At 41.1% G+C, this 16,734-nt stretch overlaps 1 protein-coding gene across 2 annotated transcripts in view; it reads right to left on the minus strand.

Moving 5' to 3' along the window:
* Positions 1–16,734, minus strand: part of LOC148029664 (non-structural maintenance of chromosomes element 4 homolog A-like) — a 132,899-nt gene that overhangs the window by 60,782 nt on the left and 55,383 nt on the right. The window lies entirely within an intron of this gene.

Below are 16,734 nucleotides of genomic sequence, written 5' to 3' on the forward strand. Positions count from 1 at the left end.
AAATTGGGAGTCTTGATGTTATGTGTAGTTAACGCAAACGGCGATCATAAGGGCTAAAATTGAGATACCTTGAGATCCGTCTGATAGCTACGATGTTATCAATCCTATTCATAGACTAGAATGGATACAAACAGCTCTAGGCCTCAAATGCAAATCAAGAGCTCAAGAGTTAGGAAACCCTAAGTCAAAGGAAAGATCGATGCTTTTGTACTCAAGAATGTTTGGTTATCAATCAAGATTAAGACCTACTCAATAATGTTCAATTATCAATCAAAGTAAGGGATTATTAGAACTCATGTCTTAAACAATGTTGAAACTTCGACATAAGTCCTAGCCAAATGGAGGAAGTATTAAGTAATTTTTGCATGGAATCGCTTAGATCCTAAGGGGGAGAGCAAACGCGTGACGGAAGGTTATCGCGACTATTCTTGCAATGTTTAGAAAAGGATACCATTGTTTTGTGGATTGATTAGATAACATCCTAAATGCTTTTGCATTAAATTGGTTGTGGGATGTGAATTGGATGATTATTCCAAGTGCTTGTGTTTGACGGTAAATGCATGGCAAGGGTCTATAATGACAAGTTGCCATGGGAATACAGGGATGTTCTTCTTGGAAGAGGATATTAGGCTGATTGCCTTGATTGTGCTTGGTTCTTCATGGGATTAATTAAGGAAGGATATTTTGCGCGGGTGGATCATCTTCAAGGTCACGCCGCATTTCAACCCAAGAGGGCACTTCTCGATTCACGCGCTGAAGTTCGAGTGGTGAAAATGCCAACCACGGATGTTGTGTCTCACTCCTAGGATGCTTGGGATCAGTGGAGCTCTACACATCCCTTGCCCAATCTCAAACAAAGCTGTAGACCAACATCTAGGGCACTGGAAGATCCTATTCTAGATAATGGATAGAAATTATGGTGCCATGTGATTTGGACCAAATACTTCTGTTAGACAGAAGGGATACATAATTCTCATGTATAGGCAGGAGACAAAGACTAACTTGAAGATAAGTTAAGGAACTTGTTTGTCAAAAGGGCTAGATGTTTATGTTTTCATGTCAGTGCTATAAATTACGCAAACAAGCCCTGTTCCCTAAAAGGCCTAACTAAGGAAACTGATTTTGAATGTCACACATAAATGTGATAGGACCTAATTAGAAAACTAAAGCTATCAAGGAAAGCAAGTGGGCACAACCCGACTGGTCTGTCCTACAACAGAGTGGTCCCAAAGAACTGGGAGGCTTCTCACGAGGTTTTATCATCATTTGACTCTTAGGTATGGCTAGGTTATGACCCGATTCATGTTGTTTTACGGGATTGAAATGAGACTATGCCCTACGGGTCTAGGTTGATCGGCACATCCCTCTTGTTTTCCATTCTCTTTGAACCAAGTGTGGCATGGATCCGCTTCAGATTGGGTATCTCTGCATAAAGTAGGATGTCCAGATCCCCGATGCTAAAACGCTGACAAGAGGCCTTGACCACTAGGAACCCCGATTTCAGGTCGATCCTAGTGGGTTCCGACCGTGAACGTTCCGTTGTGAAGCAGACTCGGGAAACCGTAGGCAACAAACCCTGTGACATTCCAAGGGAGTGCCAAGCACTGTCGCTTAGACTCGTTTCTCGATGGACCCCTAAAGCGTTCTTGGACAACCAATAGCCGGGCATGTTACAGTTGGTTTCAAAGTGAAACTTTGTAATGATATGAGATTGATTAATGTATGGTTCATAATCATATCCTAAACAGAATAACCTAAATGGTTTGGCTTGATTGTCTTGCACTTTCTGCACCCATGTATGTTGACATGGAAGAGAAGAAATTCCTTCTCAAGCAAGTTAAGGCACTCAAGTTTGATGGAAGAGGAATAGATGTCGTAGCAGAGGTAGAGATATGGATTGAGTCAATTGATGATTATTTCTATGCTTCAAGAACCACCTCTGCCAATCAAGCAATGATAGCCAAACTTAAGTTAGTTGGCCAGGCTCGGATATGGTGGAAGCAATGGTGCAAAGATGGAGATATTTCTTAAGCTGTGGGCTCAGTTGAAAGATATTATATGCGGACAATACCTTCCGCCAACCTACCAAAATTTAAGGATGAATGAATTCTTCAAGCTCAAGCAGCTAGAATTAACCTTGGAAGCTTACTACTCGAAGTTTGTAACCCTACTAAAATACGCATCGCCTATGGATATTGCACAGAAAGTATCCAAGTTTTGCCATGGACTGAACACTCCTATAAACCACTGTCTTAAAGCAATGTGTCCAACGTACTTGCAAGATGTGTTACTTTGAGCAAAGCCAAGCATCCAAGAACTTGGATCAGGCAAAGATGTTTCCCGAGATCAAGACAAGAGATGCCATTTGTGTGGAGAGTTAGGGCACATCCATAGGAGATATCCCAACTGCCAATGTTTCCACTACAATGAGCTAGGGCACGTCCAAGTAGACTACCCTAACTTAAGTCCAGAAGATATGGAGACTCCAAGGAAACGTAGCTACACCAATGGAGTCTTCGGATATACAGAGGAATCAGATGAAGACGAAGACCTAGAACCCACTACACCTTTTCAAGATGATTAGCAATCCTAGAAGTTATATCAACATGTAATACAACTTGTATTGAAATAAATCCTACTCTTATACCTACAGTTAAATGCAATAATACGAGTTGCACTACTTGAGTCATTAGGAGTAGCGTGGTGGATGCATGGTGGGTCCTAACCCATAGGTCTTAAGCCCCATTAATGCTTGTCTTCCCTAGCTCTTCCAAGATGAGGACATCTCGAGTTCTCTAAGGGGGAGAGGAGGTAACGTGCCTACTCCCGCATACAGCCGTCCCCCCCAATTTCAAAAAAATAATAATTAGTTTAAATTTGTTATTCATTCTCTCCACCCCCTACCGTCGCCATCAGGCAGCAAGGGGGTGGAAAGAAGAGGAAGTGGAGGAAGAGGTGCCGATGATGTGAGGAAGGAAATGATGACGATAACATCGAGAAGGCAGACGAAGACTAAAGCGATTTTGACGAGGAGATGAGGATGACAATGACAAAATCAAGGGGGAGGCCCCAAAACTCTCGCCGCCATGCAACACTACATTCCCCCCTTAAATGAAGGGAGGATATACCACCCCTTGTGCCCCCTTGCCTACTATAGGATAGAGAGAGAGACTCCCCCTTTTTGTTGCCGAGGAAGAGAGAGGGAAAGGAAGGGAGAGGTGAGAAGAGAGGAAGAAATGAGAAGAAGAAGAGGAAGAGAGAGGGAGAAAGAGAGGAGGAGAAGAAGAAGAGAAGAACAGGATAAGAAGAAGAGAAGAAGAGAAGAAGAAGAAGAAGAGGAAGAGAGAGGGAGAGAGAGAGGAGAAGAGGAGGAGGAGGAGGAGGAGGAGAAGACAAGAAGAGGACAAGAAGAAGAGAAGGAGAAGAAGAAGAAGTAGAAGAGAGAGAGAGAGAGAAGTAGAAGAGAGAAAGAGAGAATAAGAAGAAGGAGAAGAAGAGGGAGAGAGAGAGGGAGAGAGTGAGGAGAAGAAGAAGAGAAGAGGAAGAAGAAGAAGAGGGAGGGAAAAAGAGAGAGAGAGATTCTTCAAAGGGACCCACTTCCCTTTCCCTCCAGAGAGAGTGGCCACATGCATCTCTTTTTTCCCCCGTGCCTACGAACCTATACCCATCTCACGGGATTATCCTCCCACTCGCAAACTCAACTCTCTCCCCGATTGGCCCACTAATCAAAGACAAGGTGTGGGAGTCTTGTGTGACTCGCAAGGACTGAGGATGGCTTCCAAGCGAAAAATGACACATGTGGATGAAAACCCCGCAACGAGCAACAAAGCCCCAGGCGAGGACATCACTGCCCTCGAACCCCGGTACCAATTATAAGTAATGTATTTTCAATTTAATAGGTGCTTGCTTTGATTTTCCGCATGAGATGCATTAGAACAATGTTATGCCATATAGAAATAAGCCAATAAAAAGAATAAACTACATCGCAAGTGTTCGAAGGATTGCATGGCAAGAAGCTTAGCCTAGAAAAGAATCATTATCGAGCTCTAGTCCTTTGTCCAAGCTCTCGTTAATAGCTTATGTTGATAAATTGGGAGTCTTGATATTGTGTGTAGTTAACACAAACGGCGATCATAAGGGCTAAAACTGAGATACCTTGAGATCCGTCGGATAGCTACGATGTTATCAATCCTATTCAGGGACTAGAATGGATACAAACAACTCTAGACCACCTCAAAGGCAAATGAAGAGCTCAAGAGTTAGGAAACCCTAAGTCAAAGGAAAGACTGATGCTTTTGTACTCAAGAATATTTAGTTATCAATCAAAGTAAGAGATTATTAAAACTCGTGTCATGAACAATGTTGAAACTTCGACACGTGTCCTAGCCGAATGGAGGAAGTATTAAGTAATTTTTGTATGGAATCGCTTAGATCCAAAGGGGGAGAGCAAACACGTGACAGAAGGTTATCGTGACTATTCCTGCAATATTTGGAAAAGGATACCATTGTTTCGTGGATTGATTAGATAACGTCCTAAATGCTTTTGCATTAAACTGGTTGTGGGATGTGAATTGGATGATTATTCCAAGTGCTTGTGTTTGATGGTAAATGCGTGCCAAGGGTCTGTAATGACAAGTTGCCATGGGAATACAGGGATGTTCTTCTTGGAAGAGGATATTAGGCTACTTGCCTTCATTGTGCTTTGTTCTTAATGGAATTAATTAAGGAAGGATGTCATAAAAGAAAATACCTTGATATTTTTGTACTTTGGAATCATGCTAATTCCATATCTTGTAATTTCCAGCCCTTGTAAATTCATCCCTTGCCTATGTAAATGTACCCTTAACTTTGGGGATGAGGAGTTAGGATAAAGAAGGCAAGAGGCTAAGGGAAAACATCTTTTGGCTCATTCACTAAATTAGCTGTTCATTTTTCTTGTTGTTAGCTTCCTTCTTGCTAGATGAAGCATCAGCCATGGCTGTCATGTATTTCTGGAACTCTCATCATTAATACATGGTAAGATGTCTTGGTGCAATAGTTCTGTTGTTATTTTATGTCAATTTCTATTTTAGTTAGATTTCTTTTCCTGGTTGAATGCATCAATACATTGGTATCAGAGCATTAGCTTAGATCCTGTCAAAAGTCATTTTCATGCAATAGATTTAGTAGCAGTGACTAGGGAGTGAAAATCGCAGTTAAAATTCAGTCACAAGAATTAGTTCTTCCATAATCGTGGCCTGACATGGAGAACTCTTACAAACCGTGACTAAGATGAAAGTTCTTGGCATGAACCAGTGAAAAATGGTGGGCTCCAACCAATTTGGTAACTCGTGACCAAGTTTTGGACCAAAAATTGGGGTAAGTTGGACGAAACGAAGGTTACAAGACTTAGTTTGGTTCAAACTTGAGTTACTTTTCAAGAACATGGGTTTCTTTCCTTTCCCTTCAAGCTTCCCTCAAGAATCCATGGCCAAAGGCTGAGCAAGATCTCTTGCCCATGACTTCTATCATGCAAAAGGACTCCATAACCTTCTTCTCCATCTCATGAGATTCAAACAGAATGGTTACTCGGCTTCATTAGCCTTCTTCTTCCTCTCTCCAACACGTGGATAGCAATAGCATGAATTGCGCCAGCAGCAGCCTCTTGTCTATTTTGTCCAAATGATGAGCTATGGAGCTCAAATAATTCATGAATAATGCTCAAGTACCAATGGCAAGTGATCTCCTTCAAGCTATGGTATGATTTATCTCTATTGTGGACTCTCCTCTCTCCCATGGAGCCGTGTTATTGATAGTTTTGGACAGCAAGCCTATTTTCTCAGATTTCTTATTAAGATCATGGGGTTTTTGGTCAATTTCATTTCCTAAATCCTCTACACAAAGGATAGTACCAACATTGCATGGATTCCTCCACCATTGTGGAAGAATGGAGTGGATTCTCGAAGGATTCATGAAAGGGGTAGCCAATGTCAATTGAAGGAAGGGAATTATTGGATTCTCTTTCAAATTTTGAAGTTTCTTTGAAGCCTACTTCATATAATGAAGAGTAATCAACATCTTCAACTCAAGTTGCATCTCTATTGAAATCTTCTTCATCAAATTTTGGGACCAATGGATCATGGGAGCACTCTTCATGAAGATTCTTGATCAAGAAATTGGATATTAGCATTGGAAAGCTAAAATGGGGATTTCTTGGATTAATAGAAGCTGAAGTCAATCTCTATTTGTTGAAGCCAAGCTCTATTAGTGAGAGGTTGCTTCATCAACAACAACACTCTTCTCTTACAAGCTTAAGAGATACGCTAATCATTTTTAATCTCTCTTTAAATCCTATTGCTGAGCTAAGTCTAATTGATGAAAGAGGAATTAAAATGATAAAGAATCCTATCCATTTTATCAAATGTATTTCATGGGAAATCCATAGACCTATTTTAGTAATTGATCATTGCATAATCACTCTCATATCACTGAAATAATCACTTCCAGTGCCTCAAATTCTCATTTCATTTACCTAACCTTGATATTGAATTGTTTGCTCTTTTGTTTCATTGACATGAGCAAAATTTTACCCAATGGTAAGTGGAATAAGAATTGTTAAACAGTGAGTCACTGCTGAGGTTATCCCTTACCTATCCCCATTTCAATTTCAACCTATTCCATTCAAGTTATTGCATATCATAAAAGGGGCAATCAAATTATTTTCATTCCATGCATTTCATGCTGATTTTTAGAGCTTAGCATTGAACTGCCATGTATATACCCACGAGGAAAAGTGGATGCCGGGTGAGTTGGTAGGACAAAAGAGAGGTGACCCTCCCCTATTGACAAGGACCCTAAAGGGGAGCACAAACCGGCTTGAAAGGGAAATTTGCACACCCCTCAAGTCTCGGATCCCACGCATTTAAAGTTCAGGTGCAAGTGCCACTCAAGGGAACAAGAATTCAATTTTTAGCATGGTATTTTTGACATTGGATCAGCATTGAGGTTTTGGGACAAGGTATACAAACAGAGTCCCATTAATCTTACATTCTACAATGGATTATTCGACCATTTTGGTTATTGCAGAGGGTATTTTCAACTTTGGCAGATAGCATTCACAAGTTGCAGGAATTTCCAGACAACTACAGTAAGCTATTTACAGAATTTTCTATACTCAACTACTTTCAACTCTTGATAGTTCGTTAGAAAGGGGACTTCTCAAGTTTCAAGCAGAGCTAAAGAGCTTGTTATTAGAAGCACCAAAACTCAAGATATTTGAGTTTTTCTTCTGTTGTATATACAGGACTATATATACAGAACATGAAGTTACTCATGGCAAGGAATAAGAAAAAGGATCCTATTTTGAAGGCCATCAATGAAGAGTTGAGAGAATACCAACATGAACATGAACATGAAGCCCCTCAAGAAGCTATAGGCATTATGAGAATGAAGAGGTTGATGTAAGTTCCACTCATTCTCCTATCAATCAAACAATGAATGGAGTTGAGATGTCCCATGCTTCCATGAACTCTAACAGCCTACAACAACTCTCAAATGATACTAAAGAGATGAAATCAGGCTTTGATGGTATGAGGATGGGTATTGACAAGTTAGTGGCTATCTGTAGTAAAAAGATATTGCCTACAGCCGGTCCCAATGTTCCAAACCCTCCTTTGGCTGAAGAGCAACCCAAATCCTCTACTCCAAAGGTGGTAGGATAATTTGAGATTGGGGAATCATCAAAGGCTAAAAATAGAGTTCAAACAAGCTTTTTACATGAGGAGGACATCCACGGTTGCAATTCATTTTATAAACAATTCTATCCTCAACTAAATATTGGTGGGCATGAACAAGCGCATGTGAATTCAGCCCCAAACTCCTATGGACAACAGCAACACAATCCTCATACTCAAGTTCAGCCTAATAAGCCAAGCCCTTTATCCAATCATGGTTAACCTCAACAAAACAATGGGCAGCAACCACCATTTAATACTCCTATGCATAGACAACATCAAGGGTACCATGGACAACTTTCCAATATGGGTAACACTCATTTTCAGCCTCAAGGACACTATTTCCAACCACAAGGTTATGATATGCAGTATGGACAGCAAACCCCATTTGCACAAGGTACTTGGAAAAATGAATTTCCTAGGCAAGGCTTATTTGGTAACTCTTTTGGACAACAACACCATAATGGACAGCAGCACCACAATGGGCAACCACCTCAATATGAGAGAGAGTATAAAGAGAAAATTGTCATCTTCAATTTCAAAGGAGAGAATCCTTCACCCACGGAGTTGGAGGAGTGGTTTGACAAATTGGAGATGTACTTTTTGTCAAGATTGTGGGAGAGAAGGAAGGAGTCTCACTTGTAGCTTTCTTGCTTGCATAATGGGGAAAGACACACAAGGGTGGAGGCTGAAAACAGTTTTTCTCTTCTTAGTTGTGTAAGCCAAAAGAACTCTAGTACATAGAAATAGAAGAACCCTATATATGGGTCTCAAACCAAACTCAACTAACTAAGGTGGCATACTAACTGAGCCACGAACTAGAGTAGATAAGGATAGGTGTCATGTAGCTATTATTCATGGGCGGTGTACCAACCGCATCTGTAACTGACACGTCGGTGACATAAATGCACAACGGTCACCCTGGCATATTACGAGTGGAGCTCGATATCTCAACACTCCCCCTCGAGCTCAATCCCAATTCCTGCACACCAAGCAGGTCTCTGAACTTGCGCAGCTTCTCTGCGCCCAATGCCTTCGTAAATATGTCAGCTGCCTGATCCTCTGTGCTGACATAAACTAGATCAATAAGACCTAGTAAAACCCTCTCCCGCACATAGTGATAATGCACCTCAATGTGCTTTGTTCTAGCATGATAGACTGGGTTATTTGCCAAGTGTATACTACTCATGTTGTCACAATAAATGACAACTGGCCCATCTGTAGACTGATGCATATCATAAAGTAGCTTATGCAACCAAGCTACCTCACATGCAGCCATTGCTGCACCCCTGTACTCAGCCTCTGTGCTCGACAAGGCAACTGTAGGCTGTTTCTTGCTGCTCCAAGTGACTGCAGCACTCCCAAAAGAGAACACATATCCACTAGTAGATCGTCTATCAGAAATGCTACCAGCCCAATCAGCATCAGTGTATCCATGCAACTGTATTTGAACCCCAGTCTCATAAAATAGTCCATACTGCAATGTGGACTTCACATACCTGAGTATGCATCTAGCCGCATCCAAATGCGGTTTCCTTGGAGCCTGCATAAACTGACTTACCAATCCAACAGCATAGCTCAAATCTGGCCTGGTAATAGTCATATAAATCAAGCTTCCTACTATGCGTCTGTACATAGTAGGGTCTTCCAGAAGCTCATCTGCATCTGCGCTCAGCTTCATATTCTGCTCCAAAGGAACTGAAATAGGCTTACAGCATGTCATCCCATATTTGGACAGCATGTCCAATCCATACTGCCTCTGCAAGAGCTGTATCCCACTTGGTGATCTAATCACCTCAATGCCCAAGAAATAACGCAGCTCTCCCAAATCCTTCATCTCAAACTTTTGCTTCAATAGCATTTTCACATGAAGGATATCTTCATCACTGTCACCTGTTATAATCAAATCATCAACATAAATGACAAGTAGCATAATATCTTTCTCTTTTTTTCTCACATAAAGTGAGAAATCTGCCTTGGAAATCTGAAAGCCAATAGTGACAAGATACTGTCCTATCTTGTCAGACCATGCTCTAGGTGCTTGCTTCAAGCCATACAAGGCTTTCTTCAACCTGCAAACAAACTCAGGATGAACAACATGCACATAACCTGGTGGCTGCTCCATATAGATCTCTTCTTGTAAATCACCATGCAAGAAGGCATTCTTTACATCCATCTGATGTAAAGACCATCCCTTTGATGCAGCCATAGCAATGACTGCTCTTATGGTTGCCATCCTTGCAACCGGACTGAATGTTTCTTCATAGTCAATGCCATATGTTTGTGCATACCTCTTGACTACTAATCTTGCCTTGTATCTGCTCACAGAACCATCTACATTGTGCTTCACCTTCTAAACCCACTTACAGCCAATTGCATTCTTACCTTTAGGCAAAGGTACCAATTCCCATGTAGCATTTGCTTCCAAGGCATCCATTTCTTCATCCATGGCTTTCTCCCATTTTTCTTTTCCCATGGCTTGCTCAAAAGAAGTGGGTCCTGGTTCGTGTATCACGTTGACCATATATGCATAGTGAATGGCTGTAAATCCATCATATTTCAGTCTATCCACAGGATACCTAACTCTGGTAGACCTGCGCAAAGTAGGTTCACTCCCAGGTGCTCTCAAAACATCCCCGGTCTTCCTTACTCTAGGTGTAACAATAGAAGGAATACCCAAATCATCATCAATGCTCTGTTCTGAGCCACTGGATTCACCATCCACATAAGAGTGACCTGCATTCACATCAAACATGGGCTGATCTACCTTCTCTTTTTCTTTTCGTGATACCTGCATACCACTATTTGCACTGCCTTGAGAAGATTCTCCTGATCTCAATCTGCCTGTCCATGGCGAAGAATGTGAACCACTATTAGAGGACGCTCCAGATCCACTAATATCTTGTGACTGCTGCTGGGAATTCTGTGCAACATTACCATTTTGTGCATCTACATTATCAATCACATTTACTGGTTTATACTAGCTACTCATCTCATCAAAAACAACATCTCTGCTCACTGTAAACTTACGAGTAGAAGGGTTATAGCATCTATACCCTTTTTGCTGTAGAGAGTAACCAATAAAGATGCACTTCTCAGCTTTTGGATCCAACTTGGATCTCAACTCATCTGGCACATGTACATAGGCAATGCAACCAAAAAATTTCAAATGAGAAATATCTGGTTTCCTACCAGTATATCTCTCCTCTGGAGTCATCCCATGTATTGCTATAGTGGGAGTCCTGTTCATTATGTAGATTGTTGTAGCAACTGCTTCAGCCCAATAAAAATCTGGTAGGTCTTTTTCATTAAGCATGGCACGAGATACCTCTCCAATATGCCTATTTTTTCTTTCTGCAATTCTATATTGCTGTGGGTTATGACTGCATGAATATTGCTGCTTTATGCCATGCTCCTGCAAGAACCTTGCAAACTCATTTGAGAGGTACTCTCCCCCTCCATCTGACCTTAGGCATTTTATCTGCAGGCCTGTTTCTTTTTCAACCATAGCTTTAAGAGTTTTGAAATGCCCAAAAACTTCACTTTTCTTTTTCATAAAATACACCCAAACTTTTCTGCTATAGTCATCAATAAAAGTGACAAAATAATGACAGCCTCCAAGAGATGCAGCTTTAGTAGTCCACACATCAGAGTGGATTAATTCCAATGGCTTCTTACTCTCTTGAACATGTCTAGGAAATGGTTTCCTTGCCTATTTTCCAAACTGACAAGCTTCACATACCTTATGCAATTCTGCAACCTTGAATTTTGGCAATCCTGCAACAATATTTTGGGCCTGCATTGATTTAAGTCGCTGTACATTAACATGACCAATGCGTTTATGCCAGATATCAATATCTGCAACTACACCAGTCCCATGTGCAAACATTGCTGCACTCAATTCAGACATGTCTGCATCCAACCTAAACATTCTACCCTTCTTATTTCCTTTTGCTATCAAGCGACCTTTATTTTTCGTATCCTCAACAAAGCATCCATGAGGATTAAATCTGACCTGCAAGCCCTACTCAACCATTTGACCAACAGAAACCAGATTCTTGGTGATATTCGGGACATGAAATACATCGGACATGTATTTTTTTTTCCCATCCTACATAGACAAAGGAATTTTTCCAATCTGCACAATAGGATGTGCAGTATCATCACCAGTCTCCACAAATCCTGGTTTTTCCATTTTTCTTGCATTCTCCATCCATTCTGCATGACCTATCATGTGGTTTGATGCACCTGAGTCAGCATACCACACTTCATTGCTTTCTTCTTCACTTGTCACAGAATTGTTCATGTGTTGCACCATAAACAAATGCTCATTTCTGTCATCACCCTGTCTACTAGAAGATGCATAATTCCCTTGTTGCAGTTTCCCATTCATGATGTCATTCTGCTTTTTATAGCAGTCTTTAGCCATATGACCCATTTTACCACAGTAGTAGCATTCAACATTACTATTTGCATTTTGGCCTCTTTGCCATCCACCACGACCTCTTTGACTCCCCCTGCCTCTAGAGTTACCACGTCCTCCTCCATGGGTCTGGTTTTCTTGAGTTTGCTGCATATTCTGATTTCTACCACGGCCTCCAAATCGGCCTCCTCTACCTCTGCCTCTATCTCTTCCAGCATTTGAGTAGAAGACAGCTTCTTTTGAAGTTCCTCCTGAAGAAGATGCACCACCATTTCTCTGCTCCTCAGAAATTAGAAGAGCAATCAACTCCTCAAAATCAGGAAATCTTTCACGGACGGAAATGGATGTTCGGAACTGTGCATAATCCTTTCCTAGACCATTCAAGGTCACAGAAACTAAATCATCATCTTCCACTGGCGACCCAATGGAAGCAAGTGCATCTGCAATCTTCTTCATCTTCATGTGGTAGTCATTGATGCTCATACTTTCTCTTTGCACATTATGCAACTCTTGCTTGAGCTGCATTTTCCTAGCTTGCGTATTTGTGCTATACATTTTTGACAAAGTATACCATGCCTCCTTTGGCATACTTGCATCCTGAATATGCACAATCATAGAGTCTGAAATACTAATAGACAACCAGTACATAACTTTCCTGGCTCTCTCATGCCATGCTTTAAATGCCTACATTTGCTGTTGATTGGGAACATCAGGAAGAACTGGTTCTTCTTCATTTCCTGCAACAAATTCCCAATATCCTTTTCCCATAAGAAAATTCGTCATTCTAAACTTTCATGCTTGGAAATTGTTCTTGTCAAGCTTTTCAGTTACAATCTGTGAGAGAGAATCAGACGCCATTACAGAACACTGCAAAAAGTTCTGTCACTGCAAAGAACACAGCTTCAGCCTCACAAGGGCTAATCTGCAAAACTGACGAAAGTGGTATTTGACTACACAGTCACTTCCTAGTGACGATTTTGCATCAACAGGAAACAAGGATGATTCTGTAGCTCCCAATGTCTCTGCACACAAGCATACAATGCAATTTCTACAGTAACTTTTCACCGACCTGTAGAACAGTGGTCGCACAGCATAAAACTGGGCCTTCTCCTGAGTGCGTGCTGAAAACTTCCGCCTCCAAAACAGGCCCCGAAATGGCCTCAAATCAAAAAAACACGGTCGCCAAGGGCTAAAGCATGTTCCCACAACATATACTGCCCTCTTGCTTCACCGCGAAGGGCATCTCAACCTAAGACAATGCACTCTTGCAATTTCCGGCTGTGCTACCTGCAGAGATCTCCTCCCAAAACAGAAAATGAAAGCAACACTGCTCCTCTTACCAGAACACCGCGAGCTTGGCTTGCTTTCTTGAGCTCCTTACCACGAACAAGGCTCTAATACCATGTCAAGATTGTGGGAGAGAAGGAAGGAGTCTCACTTGTAGCTTTCTTGCTTGCACAATGGGGGAAGACACACAAGGGTGGAGGCTAAAAACAGTTTTTCTTTTCTTAGTTGTGTAAGCCAAAAGAACTCTAGTACATAGAAATAGAAGAACCCTATATATGGGTCTCAAACCAAACTCAACTAACTAAGGTGGCATACTAACTGAGCCACGAACTAGAGTAGATAAGGATAGCTGTCATGTAGCTGTTATTCATGGGCGGTGTACCAACCGCATCTGTAACTGACACATCGGTGACATAAATGCACAACGGTCACCTTGGCATATCACAAGTGGAGCTCGATATCTCAACACTTTTCCCTTTATCCAAGGCCCGAAAATACCTAAGTGAAGTTTGCAGCCCTTCATTTAGAAGGCTATGCACATACTTGGTGGAGATATATGACAAGAATTGGGCATGACTTCTTATCTTGGAAAGCACTAAAGAATGCTATGATTGAAGTCTTCGTCTCTCCCATTGAAAAAGAGCGCTTGGAAAAGAAATGGTACGCCCTTGAGCAACGTGGTCTCTCAGTTAGAGAGTATTCAAATCAGTTTTTAAACCTCTCAATGTATGTTCATGGAGTCTCCGATAGTGCCAAATTGAACAAGTATATATTTGGTTTGGAGTCTACTTTATCATCCGAAGTTGGAGCCATGAAGCCTACATCTTTGCAAGCTGCCATTCAATTGGCTAAGCATTATGGGTAGAAATACAAGAGTTTCCAGCCAAAAACATGGCATTTATTTCAGCCTACATAGTCCCCAAAGACATCAAGCCATTATGGGCATGTAAGGACTAATTTTTAGCATGGTGGGAACCCAATAAATATTCACAGCAATACCTATAGCAAGATACCAACTTTTTCCACTGTTTATGGAACAAAGCAGGGTAGCAATTTCAGATCTAATGCTAAAAATAAGTTTGATGGAAAAAGGACTGATATTAGTGCCAAAACTTTAGCCCCTATCCAAGGCAAGTATGTGTCTAATGACAAGCTCAAAGAAATGTATGCCAAAGGACTATGTTTCAAGGACCATAAGTCCAAGTGTAAGGCTAAGAATTTGAAGGTTAGTATGATTTTTGAAGATGATTCTGATGTTGAACCTATTGAGGGAAGTCTAGCACAGCTTGAAGGCTCTGCTACTCAAGAAGAGATGCATGAAAATGAAGAGAGTATCCATGACGAGTTTTATGACCCAATGAATGGCTTTCCTTTTGATCTGGGTGATCATTACATGGATGATTCTTGGATTGATTTACATTCCTCGCTATGTTCTATATCAAATGATGCATGGAGTGGTTCAAGAGGGGACAATACCCTATGCCTCAAAGGTCAAATCAATGGAAGGACTGCTCACATACTCATTGATACGGGCAACACACATAGCTTTATTAATTCCAAATCACTCAATGGGTTGAAATTGAGCACACATGATATGCATTCTTCCCTCAAAATCCAAGTGGCAAATGAAAACTTTGAAAATAGTAATCAATGCTGCCCAAATGTTCCTATTACTCTATCTCCATTGTGCACTACATCAGTGAGTTTGATCACATTAGAAATGGGTCCCATTGACATTATACTTGGTTGCAATTGGCTGAAATCTTTGGGCAGATTTACTATGGATCTTAACAAGATGGAAATGGAATTTCAATGGAGTGAACAGCAAGTAATTCTACATGGTGTTGAGAAGAAGAAAATAGAGGTGCTTAGCCCCAAGAAGATTAAAAAAGAGATAAATGCAAAGGCATGTATGTTCACTATTCTTCTTTCGAAGATTGATGAGGATCAGCCCTCTCCTCCTACCAATGACATAGATCCATGTTTTTGCAAGTTGCTGAAGGATTATGATGAAATTTTTCAGCCACCTACTTCTCTTCCAAAAGAGAAGTGAATCATCCTATAGACTTGCTGCCCAACACCAAGCCTATTAAAAAACCATCATATCGCCTCTCCAAGGTGGAAAGGGAGAGGTAGAGCACCAAGTGACAGAGCTATTAGAAATGGGTCTCATCAAGGCAAGCCAATCGCCTTTTGCCTCTCCGGTCCTTCTTGTAAAGAAGAAAGATGGCTCTTTTCACATGTGTATCGACTACCGCGATCTTAACAAGGTCACTATCAAGAATAGGTATCCAATACCTAGAATAGATGACCTCCTAGATGAATTGAAGGATGCTAAGGTGTTCTCCATTCGGGGTATCATCAAATACGCATGAAGGAAGGGAATGATTTTAAAATAGCCTTTAGGATGGAAAGAGGCCTCTATCAATTCATGGTTATGCCTTTTGGTTTATCCAATGCTCCAGCCACATTCCAATCTCTTATGAATAAGATACTTCAACCCTTGCTATTTTGGACAGTTTTGGTGTTCTTTGATGACATTCTGATCTATAGCAAGAGCAAAGAGGACCATTTACAGCATGTAAAAGAAGTCTTCAATATATTGAGGAAGCACAAACTATTTGCCAAGTCATCTATGTATACCTCAATGAAATCATGTAGATGGTTTTAGAATGCGACCATCATCACTCCTTAGAAGGTAGCATGAGCGTTACAGAGTCCAAACGGCATTATTTTGTAGGCATAGGTTCCCCATTCTGTTGTGAAAGTTGTTTTGGATTGATCTTCTTCTATGATCTGGACTTGATTATATCCATTGAATCTGTCTAAGAGGGAATAAATCTCATGGCATGCCCACTGTGTCCGATAGTTGGTCTGTGAAAGGCATAGGAAAATTATATTTCTTAGTCTTGGAATTCAACTTTCGGAAGTCCACACATATTCGCAGCTTTCCATTCTTATTGGCTACTACCACAATGGGCAAACCCATTCACTATTGGCTGACAGGGATAGATAAACTCAGCTTCAAGTAGCTTCAACAATTCGGCTTTCATGAGGGTTAAGTAATTTGAATTCATGCGCCTATGTCTTTGCCTCACTGGCTTGGCATCAAGCTCTAGGTTGATGTAATACTAATATACCGTGGGATCAATCCCCTTCAGATCTTTGTAGGACCATGCCAACACGTCCAAGTTCTCCTTCGTAAGGTCATGCAGGATTGACATCTCCTCTTCTGGGAGACTAATTCCCACCTTCAAGTACCATTCAGTATCATCTGTATCCACAAAAGTCAATTGATTTTTACCTTCCACT

Source organism: Lygodium microphyllum, chromosome 10 (genome assembly GCF_053477565.2).
Source record: "Lygodium microphyllum isolate KBCC chromosome 10, Lygodium_microphyllum_v1.1.10, whole genome shotgun sequence".
In the NCBI taxonomy this organism is placed as follows: domain Eukaryota; kingdom Viridiplantae; phylum Streptophyta; class Polypodiopsida; order Schizaeales; family Lygodiaceae; genus Lygodium; species Lygodium microphyllum.